A 10,701-nucleotide genomic window follows, 5' to 3' on the forward strand; every position below is an offset into this window, starting at 1 on the left:
GCAGGGAGCAGGGAGTCACCCAAGGCCCAGGTGTGTGCCCACCAAGCCTCTGGGTCTTAACCTGCTCTACCTTACTGAACTTCCTGGCATGGTTTTACATCCCACACAAGGGTTGTGCAAACTGTTTCCACTTGGGGAACCTTAAAGCAAAGTACCTCTTCTTATTCCATTGGCTTGGTGTAGGGTGGGTGTGTATTTAAATTGGATTCAAATACATTTAGTTTTGAAAAATGCTCACCAAAACAAAGTTTCATGGGGAAATTCTTAGTGTCCACTGAATGGCGTCACTCTGGGTGAAGAAGATCGGGGCAGCCCCACTGTCCACTTTTTCCCCCTCATACACATCCCAGGGTCCCACTGAGAAAGCCGCATGGGACTCTGGGACTCTTGCACACGGTATTTAAGCCATTGCTGTAAACCACTGAGCAGTTTCTCTCAAGTGTTCTTATTCAGGCCATTCCTGTTACTCAAGCAAACCCAAGGTGAGGGTTATTTGATTGTTCAGACTAAGACGAATTCATCTCTTATAGTTTTGATCTAAAAAACTCCCCACAAGGCCATTGACTGAAACCTTCTTCCAGATGGTCCTGATTAAACTAAACGGGTCACAAAACAAATCCAAAGTCATGAATCTGGTAGGGACTAACAAGAGAGAGATACGAGACAGTGAGAGTAGTCAGAATACAGTGTATAAATGTGTGATGTTGTCAAATAACAACATTAATAATGAATAAAAAGAAATATCATGCAGGAGTAAGAAAACTAAACATCATGTTCCTCAGAGTGGTGCTTCTGGGAGACTGGGGACCGTTGCTCACTGGACTTTGTGAGAAATGGTTATCCTACACAGCAGCAGGCAGCTCCTCAGAATTGAGTTATTCTAAATTGAGACTTGAGAATCATATGATGTTCCAGGCCATCCTGGAACTTTTGACGACTCTCTTGCCTTGCCTCAGCCTCCCTAGGGCTGGGTTTGCAGACATGTGATACTGTGTGTGCCTGTTATGGAATCTTTACACGGATGGGCCTAGGGGGAATCTCCAGTTGGTTATTTTTAATTCCAAGAAGAATTTCTCAACCTCAAAGTAGAACAAAAATAAATCACTAGACCTGGATGCAGTGGTATGCAGTGTTGCATGGGCCGTGTTTTGAAATGGCACCGTGACAACATCTATGGAAGCTTAAGAGCACACAAGGCCAATGTCGTTGCCCGCCTGCATGTTGTTGGTAGTTATATAGATACATGGTGCAAATCCACTGCAGAAGGGTTTATGCTTCAACACCCCTTGGTAATTCAGGAGTCCAGATCCAGCAGGTCAGGGATCTGAGGAGGAAATGTGGAGTTGGCAAGATGAAGACACACAGACATCTTAGTGATGGATTCTCACTAAGCTCTAATTCTCAAACTATTGATTTTTTTTATCCATTGTAAACTAGTTAAAACAAAAGTCTATGTACGCAGAAAAATCATCTCATAGTCATAAGACACATATTTTCATCCACACGTGGTCTTCTGAGGAACTTTGCTAAGATTAAAATGAGTGAATTAGAGCTTGCTACATCCATAAGACATCTGTGTGCCTTCATGTCAAGGACTGGGCATTTCTCCATCAGACCCCTGACCTGCTGAAGCCGCCCTCCTGCAGCTGTTTCTGGACTCCTGCAGCTGCTGCTGGACTCCTGCAGCTCTTGCTCATGGTACTGGAAATCACTGGGGTTGGTGGTGGGGACAGAACACGGAGCTGGGAAGATGTGAAAAATAAGCCCCCAAGAGAACCATGTGTTAATACCGGCGGTTAAGCACATGATCTTCATACAAAACAAGGGTTTCCAGTGGAAAGAGAGAAAACGATGCTCCTCACCCTCCCTCTGCTTCCCACAGGCTTACCAACTCACCCAGGCTGTTCTCCGAGTGCTTCTGACTTTCTGACTGGAGTGTTCTCCGGTCCTCATTCTAATAAGTCACACCTCGCTCTTAACCTCTTTGATTGCATGGATATACTTTTTGTCCTCACAATCTTACTTATTGGTCAATGTTAGTTCTTTCATCTAATCGAATGGCTTGTTACTCGTCCATTGTAGGGACCACCCTACCTCCCAAGTGTCTGTAGACTTGTGAGGCCCCTCTCAAGGTGCCAGGCTTGGGTCCATTTGACTGTGACAAAATGTGTGACTTGTGACCTTAGTTCTAATTAAATTGCTTCTCCTACATTGCCCATTCATGAACAGCCTGTTCTGGGAGGATCCAGAAACCATGGCATGAGGACATGCAAGAACCGCAGGTAGGCTCCTCGAATAGCTCAGTTGATAAAGCAATATTCAGAAATAAATATTGATAAAGAAATATTCCAGGTTAGACTGGAGGTTTTTCCTCCAAGCTAACCTTCTAATGTATTGAGGTGAGATGTGATGGTCTCCATTTAAGACATAAGAAGTGATTCATTCCACCAAAAATATGAGAAGACTTGATTTTTCAATATTCTTTTTTGCAAGAATGTCTTCAAGAATATAGCTAACTTTTAAAACTAGTGTTCATTCTGGAAAATTAGGAATAATATGGACTTTGTATATCTGCAGCCAATTTCTTTGTAAGAACTGGACCGTGTTTCCTACATATTACCAGTATTGATATTTTTACCTCCACCATTCTTCCAGTTTTGGCCCATCTGCCATTAAGGAAAGACTGAAAGCGCAGAAATGTATTAGCAGTTGTGACAGTTTGTATATGCTAGGCCAGAAGGAGGCACTATTAGGAGGTATGGCTTTGTTGGAGTAGGCGTGACCTTGTTAGAGTAGGTGTGTCACTGTGGGCATGGGCTTTATGATCCTCGTGTTAGCTGCCTGGAAGCCAGCCTTCTTCTGTTTGACTTCAGATAAAGATGTAGAATTCTCAACTCCTACTGCACCACACCTGCCTGGATGCTGCAATGCTCCTGTATGATGATAATGAACTGAAGCTCTGAACCTGTAAGCCAGCTCCAATTACATGTTGTCCTTACAAGAGTTGCCTTGGTCATGGTGTCTGTTCACAGCAGTTAAACCCTAACTAAGACAGCAATGAAGATATAGAAGACAAGAGGGAATCCATGTCAGGCAGACTGTAGACTAAATGACTGTTAAAAATCATAAAACATAATTTATATTTATAATTGTCTTTAGAAAAGATATAATTGTCTTTAGAATTTCCTGTTCAGGAAATTCCCCCTTGTGCCCATGTGCTCAATGATCTTTCCCAGTTTCTTTTCTATTAGTTTCAGTATCAGGTTTTATGTGGAGGTCCTTGATCCACTTGGAGATGAGCTTAGTACAAGGAGATAAAAATGTAACTCTTATTGTCAATAGTTTCCATTTCTCTTAGTCAATAAATACATGTTCTTCACATATATTGCATTGAGTCTATATTTTATCAAGGTAGGATGTGAACATTTCTCTAATTTTCTTTAAACATTCTTAAAGCATGTTTTTAAACATTTCAACAAATGTGTTGAAATAAAACACAATTGGTCCAATCACAAAGCAAAAAAACTAATCTCTTATAGCATATATACTGTGCATTCAGATTTTTTCTATATTCTTTGTTTACATTCTAATTGATTCCCCCTTTCCGTTTCCCCCTCTCCCCATAAGTCCCATAAGCCCTCTTCCCTCTGCCCGTTCCCCAATCAACCCGCTCCCACTGGTAATCCCCTTCATTGCTGCATCAAGCCTTTCCAGAACCAGGGCCCTCTCCTTCCTTCTTCTTGAGAATCATTTGACATGTGAATTGTGTCTTGGGTATTCAGAGCTTCTGGGCTAATATCCACTTATCAGTGGCTGCATTCCATGTGTGTTCTTTTGTGATTGGGTTACCTCACTTAGGATGATATTTTCCAGTTCCAACCATTTGCTTAAGATTTCCATGAATTCATTGTTTTTAATTGCTGAGTAGTATTCCATTGTGTAAATGTATACATTATCTGTATCCATTCCTCCATTGAGGAACATCTGGGTTCTTTCCAGCTTCTGGCTATTATAAATAAGGCTGCTATGAACATAGTGGAGCATGTGTCCTTATTGCATGTCACGTAATCCTCAGCAGTGGTATAACAGGGACCTCGGGAAGTGTCATGCCCAGTTTTCTGAGGAACCGCCAAACTAATTTCCAGAGTGGTTGTGCCAGCTTGCAATCCTACCTGCAGTGGAGCAGTGTTCCTCTTTCTCCACATCCTTGCCAACACCTGCTGTCTCCTGAGTTTTTAATCTTAGTCATTCTGACTGGTGTGAGGTGAAATCTTAGGGTTGTTTTGATTTGCATTTCCCTAATGACTAATGATGCTGAATATTTCCTAAGGTGCTTCTCAGCCGTTTGAAATTCTTCAGGTGAAAATACTTTGTTTAGGTCTGTACCCCATTTTTAATAGGGTTGTCTCTCTGGAGTCATACTTCCTGAGTACTTTGTATATCTTGGATATTAGCCCTCTGTCAGATGTAGGGTTGGTGAAAATCTTTTCCAAATTTGTTGGTTGCCCTTTTGTCTGATTGACAGTGTCCTTTGTCTTACAGAAACTTTGTAATTTTATGAGGTCCCATTTGTCAATTCTTGGTCTTGGTTCAGGAAATTCCCCCTGTGCCCATGTGCTCAATGATCTTTCCCAGTTTCTTTTCTATTAGTTTCAGTGTCAGGTTTTATGTGGAGGTCCTTGATCCACTTGGAGATGAGCTTAGTACAAGGAGATAATGGATAGATTTGCATTCTTCTGCATGCTGACCTCCAGTTGAACCAACACCATTTGTTGAAAAGGCTATCTTTTTTCCACTGAATGGTTTTAGCTCCTTTGTCAAAGATCCAGTGACCATAGGTGTGTGGGTTCATTTCTGGATCTTCAATTCTAGTCCATTGATCTACCTGCCTGTCACTGTACCAATACCATGCCGTTTTTAACACTATTTCTCTGTAGTACTGCTTGAGGTCTGGGATACTGATTCCCCCAGAAGTTCTTTTACTATTGAGAATAGTTTTAGCAATCTTGGGTTTTTTGTTATTCCAGATGAATTTGAGAATTGCTCTTTCTAACTCTATGAAGAACTGAGTTGGTATTTTGATGGGGATTGCATTGAATCTGTAGATTGCTTTTGACAAGATGTCCATTTTTACTATATTAATCATGCCATTCAATGAGCATGGAAGATTTTTCCATTTTCTGAGGTCTTCTTTTATTTCCTTCTTCAGAGATGCTGAATTTTGGGATGCTGAATTCAGGGATGCTGAATTTTGTCAAATGCTTTTTCAGCATCTAATGAAATGACCGTGTGTTTTTTTTTTCTTTGAGTTTGTTCATGTAGTGGATTGCATTGATGGGTATATTGAACCATCCCTACATCCCTGGGATGAAGCCTACTTGATCATGGTGAATGATCATTTTGATGTGTTCTTGGATTTAGTGGGCAAGAATTTTATTGAGTATTTTTGCATCGATATTCATAAGGGGAATTGGTGTGAAGTTCTCTTTCACTGTTGGATCTTTGTGTGGTTTTGGTGTCAGCTTAATTGTGGCTTCATAGAACGAATTGGGTAGTGTTCCTTCTGTTTCTATTTTGTGGAATAGTTTGAAGAGTATTGGTGTTAGGTCTTCTTTGAAGGTCTGATAGAATTCTGCACTAAAACCATCTGGTCCTGTGCTTTTTTTGGTTGGAAGACTTTCAATGACCACTTCTATTTCTTTAGGGGTTATGGGACTGTTTAGATGATCTATTTGGTCCTGATTTAATTTTGGTATTTCCTATCTATCTAGGAAATTGTCCATTTCCTCCAGATTTTCCAGTTGTGTTGAGTATAGGCTTTTGTAGTAGGATCTGATGATTTATTGAATTTTCTCAGTTTCTTTGTTATTATATCTCCCTTTTCATTTCTAATTTTGTTAATTTGGATACTGTCTCTGTGCCCTCTGGTTAGTCTGGCTAAGGATTTATTTATCTTGTTGATTTTCTCAAAGAACCAGCTCCTGGTTTTGTTGATTCTTTGTATGGTTCTCTTTATTTCTACTTGATTGATTTCAGCCATGAGTTTGATGAATTCCTGTCTTCTACTCCTCTTGGGTGAATTAGCTTCTTTTTGTTCCAGGGCTTTCAAATGTTCCATTAAGCTGCTAGTGTATGCTCTTTCCAGTTTCTTTTTGGAGGCACTCAGGGCTATGAGTTTTCCTCTTAGCACTGTGTTCATTATATCTCATAATTTTGGGTATGTTGTGCCTTCATTTTCATTAAATTCTAAAGAGTCTTTGATTTCTTTCTTTATTTCTTCCTTGACCAAAGGAAATGATTGAGTATTGTTCAGCTTCCATGTGTATGTGGGCTTTCCGTTGTTTTTGTTGCTATTGAATACCACTCTTAATCCATAGTGATCTGATAGGAGGCATGGAATTAGTTCGATCTTCTTATATCTGTTGAGGTCTGTCTTGTGACCAGTTATATGGTCGATTTTGGAGAAGGTACCATGAGGTGCTGAGAAAAAGTTATATTCTTTTGCTTTAAGATGAAATGTTTTATATATATGTTAAATCCAATTGGTCCAAAGCTTCAATTAGTTTCACTGTCTTCCTGTTTAGTTTCTGTTTTCTTGACTGGTCCATTGAGGAGAGTGGAGAGTTGAAGTCACCCACAATTGTTGTGTTAGGTGCAATGTGTGTTTTGAACTTTAGTAAAGTTTCTTTTTCAAATGAGGGTGCCCTTGCATTTGGAGCATAGATGTTCAGAATGGAGAGTTCTTCTTGGTGTGTTTTTCCTTTGACCAGAAAGAAGTGTCCTTCTGTGTCTCTTTTGATGACTTTAGGTTGAAAGTCAATTTTACCTGATATTAGAATGGCTACTCCGGCTTGTTTCCTGAGACCATTTGCTTGTAAAATTGTTTTCCAGCCTTTTACTCTGAGGTAGTGCTTGTCTTTGACACTGAGGTGTGTTTGCTGTATGCAGCAAAATGTAGGGTCCTGTTTACATATCCAGTCTGTTAGTCTATATCTTTTTTATTGGGGAATTGATCCATTGATGTTAAGAGATACTAAGGAATATTGATTATTACTTCCTGTTATTTTTGATGTTATTTTTATATTTGAGTGGTTATCTTTTGGGTTTGATGAAAGGTTACTATCTTGCTTTTTCCAGGGTGAAGTTTCCCTCCTTGTATTGGTGTTTTCCTCCTATTATCCTTTGTAGGGCTGGGTTTGTGGATAAGATATTGGGTAAACTTGGTTTTGTCATGAAATATCTTAGTTTCTCCATCTACGGTGATTGAGAGTTTTGATGGATATAGTAGTTTTGGTTGGCATTTGTGTTCTCTTAGAGTCTGCATGAGATCTGCTCAGGACCTTCTAGCCTTCATAGTCTCAGGTGAAAAGTCTGCTGTGATTCTGATAGGTCTTCCTTTATATGTTACTTGGCCTTTTTCTCTTACTGCCTTTAATATTCTTTCTTTGTTTAGAACATTTGGTGTTTTGATTATTATGTGACGGGAAGTATTTCTGTTCTGGTCCAGTCTGTTTGGAGTTCTGTAGGCTTCTTGTATATTCATGGGCATCTCTCTCTTTAGGTTAGGGAAGTTTTCTTCCATAATTTTATTGAAGATATTTGCTGGCCCTTTAAGTTGTAAATCTTCACTCTCATCTATGCCTATAATCCTTAGGTTTGGTCTTCTCATTGTGTCCTGGATTTCCTGGATATTTTGGGTTACAAGCTTTTTGCATTTTGCATTTTCTTTAACTGTTGAGTCCATGGTTTCTATGGAATCTTCAGCATCTGAGATTCTTTCTTCTATCTCTTGTATTCTGTTGTTGATATTTGCATCTCTGTCCCCTGATTTCTTCCCAAGGCTTTCTATCTCCAAAGTTGTCTCCCTTTGAGTTTTCTTAGTTGTTTCTACTTCTGATTTTAGATCCTGGATGGTTTTGCTTAGCTCCTTCACTTGCTTGTTTGTGCTTTCCTGTAATTCTTTAAGAGATTTTTGTGTTTCCTCTTTCATGACCTCAGCCTGTTGACCAAAGTTCTCCTGTATTTCTTTAAGTGTTTTTTGTGTTTCCTCATTGTTGGCTTTTGTATTCTCCTGGATTTCTTTCAATGATTTTTGTGTTTCCCTTGCAAGGGCATCTAACTTTTGATCCATTTTCTCCTGAATTTCTTTAAGTATGTCCTCCATGTGTTCCTGTACCAGCATCATGACCAGTGATTTTAAATCCAAATCTTGTTTTACTGGTGTGATGGGGTATCCAGGACATGTTGGTAGAGGAGAATTGGGTTCAGATGTTGCCATATTGCCTTGATTTCTGTTAGTGACGTTCCTGCTTTTGCCATCTAGTTCTCACTGGTGTTAGTTTGTCTTGTCAGTGCTGGACTCACCAGTGCAAGCTGCCCCTTCCCAGTTGGCCTCTGGTGCACAGCTTACTTCCTGCACTGCCTGTAGACAGGGTGCTGCTGCCCAGGCTGTTCAGATCCCGAAGCAGGCACCCGAAGGCTCCCGCTGGGGCCCGCTGGATTCACCGGAGCACACCGACTTTTCCCAGCTGGCCGCCCGGAAGCCCCTCTAGCCTCTTGCAGGACCTGGAGATGTGGTGCCGCCGCCCAGGCTGATCTGGATCCGGAAGCGGAGAGAGTTGAGCTGAGGGCTTCCACCTGAGGCCTTGCCCCAGATTGTGTCTGTGGACCAGATGGAGCCCGTGTGCACCCCCAGGGAGCGCCGACAGTGTATGCTGCTGGGACCTCCCCTGTGTTCTGATCACTCTGCTGGGCAGCCGATCCCCCAACCGGGCTGGCGCACACAAGGTTAGCCTGGCCGCCCAGGCCCTGAGTCCAGGCAAAAGCCTGGGAGGCCAGGGTCCGAGCCAAGTTCCCCTAGGGCTATGACTGTTAATTGGGTCTGCCAGGTGACCAGGATGGCGGGCGTGCGTGCTCTCGCTCCCCGAAAGCGCCAGGAGAGTCTGCTGTGCTAACAACCTCCTGGGCGGGTTGACACACAGAAGGCCCAGCAAGCCGCCCAGTTCTTGGGATCAGTCCTGGGCCTTTTGGGGCCTAGACCCCCGCTTTGTTAGCCTCAGGCTATGCCTGTTATGGCTCTGCTCGCCAGAACTCTCTGTCGTCCTGTAGGCAAAATGGCGGCGCGCGCGCAGGCCAGGGCAAAAAACCTCCTGGCTGGGTTGGCACCCCGATGGCCCCCCGAACAGCCCAGGGCCTGGGTGCATGCCAACGCCCGTCGGGCTCAGACCCCCGCGGTGTTGGCCTTGGATTATGTTTGTGTACCTCAGTCTGCCCGATCTCTCTGGAGTCCGAAACCAAGATGGAGGTGAGCCTCTCCTGACTGGCGGGAGGCCGAGTTCTGAAGTGGCTTCTGTGCAGCAAAAGGCACCGCAAAACCGCAGCTGCTTGCAGCCCGGCTGGTCAGCGAAGGTCAGTGGTCGTGGGCGCAGGGCCTAACTGGACCCTGTGTCGCCTTGGTTCCACTGCTGATGGCCCTTCAGCTGGACCAGCCACTGCTGCACTGCCGCCGCTGCCACCACTGCCGCCGAAACCTCTCCTGTATTTCTTTAAGAGATTTATTTATGTCCTTTTTGTAATCCTCTAATAGCATCATGATCAGTGATTTTAAATCCAAATCTTGTTTTTCTGGTGTGTTGGGGTATCCAGTACTTGCTGTTGTTGGAGAATTGGGTTCAGATGCTGCCATATTGCCTTGATTTCTTTTAGTAATGCTCCTACGTTTGCCTTTTGCCTTCTGGTTATCTCTGGCGTCAGTTGGTCCTGTTGTCACTGCCTGGTGCTTGAACCTCCTGTGAGCCTTTAAGGCTATTTCCGTACCTCTGGATGACTGGGTTTCCCCTGGCACAGATTGCTGATGGGCTGCCCTACTCTTGGGTGCCGATGGAGGCCTGGTTGGGTTGTCTCTGTGTACCTGGTGTTGCCTGTCTGGTCCATCGAGGAGCGAAGATGGCTGAGGCTGCAGGGACCCCTTGCAAATGCCGGTCACTCTGCAGGGCAAACATCCCATGACACGGCTGGCACACACATGACCTACAGAGCTGCCCAGGCACTGGTTGCAGGCAAAAGCCTAGCAAGCCGTGTCCTGAGCGACGTTAAACTCGGAATATCTCTGTGTACCTTGTGTTACCTGTCTGGCCCATTCTGGAGTGAAGATCGCATTCAGATTTAATCTACTTCATTCAGACATTTCTACTTTGTTACAATGATCCCAAAAGATATTGATTCTTCATTTAACACTTCCCATTATTTATTAATGTGAGTTTGTTCCACAAACTTCTGTGAGCTCACCAGATAGCCTGTTATGTGTTAATCCAAATATATAAACTATATGCACAGTCATTCATTGTATAGCATGCAAAGACACATTTAAGACACATATAAGAGACATGAGATACATGAGATACATATCTCAAATTAAGGCTGTGGGGTTTGGGAATTTACGGTTCAGACAACCTGCCCATCACTGTGTGAGGGGGTTCTGTAAGGATAGCTTTCAATAGCCACAGTCATAGCAAACACTTCTGTGTTTCTGTGAGCCTGAGTCACTACATTTGTGCAGTGTCACAGGATGCCTTAAGGATGGAGGTGACTACCTGTTCAAACAGGGAAATTACACAATAATTCAGTTACATATGATCTTAATATTGTTTCACTCAGAATCAACACAAATTATTGTTTCTTAAGCAATGATATGCTTTGTAT

Source organism: Apodemus sylvaticus, chromosome 5 (genome assembly GCF_947179515.1).
Source record: "Apodemus sylvaticus chromosome 5, mApoSyl1.1, whole genome shotgun sequence".
NCBI classification, from domain to species: domain Eukaryota; kingdom Metazoa; phylum Chordata; class Mammalia; order Rodentia; family Muridae; genus Apodemus; species Apodemus sylvaticus.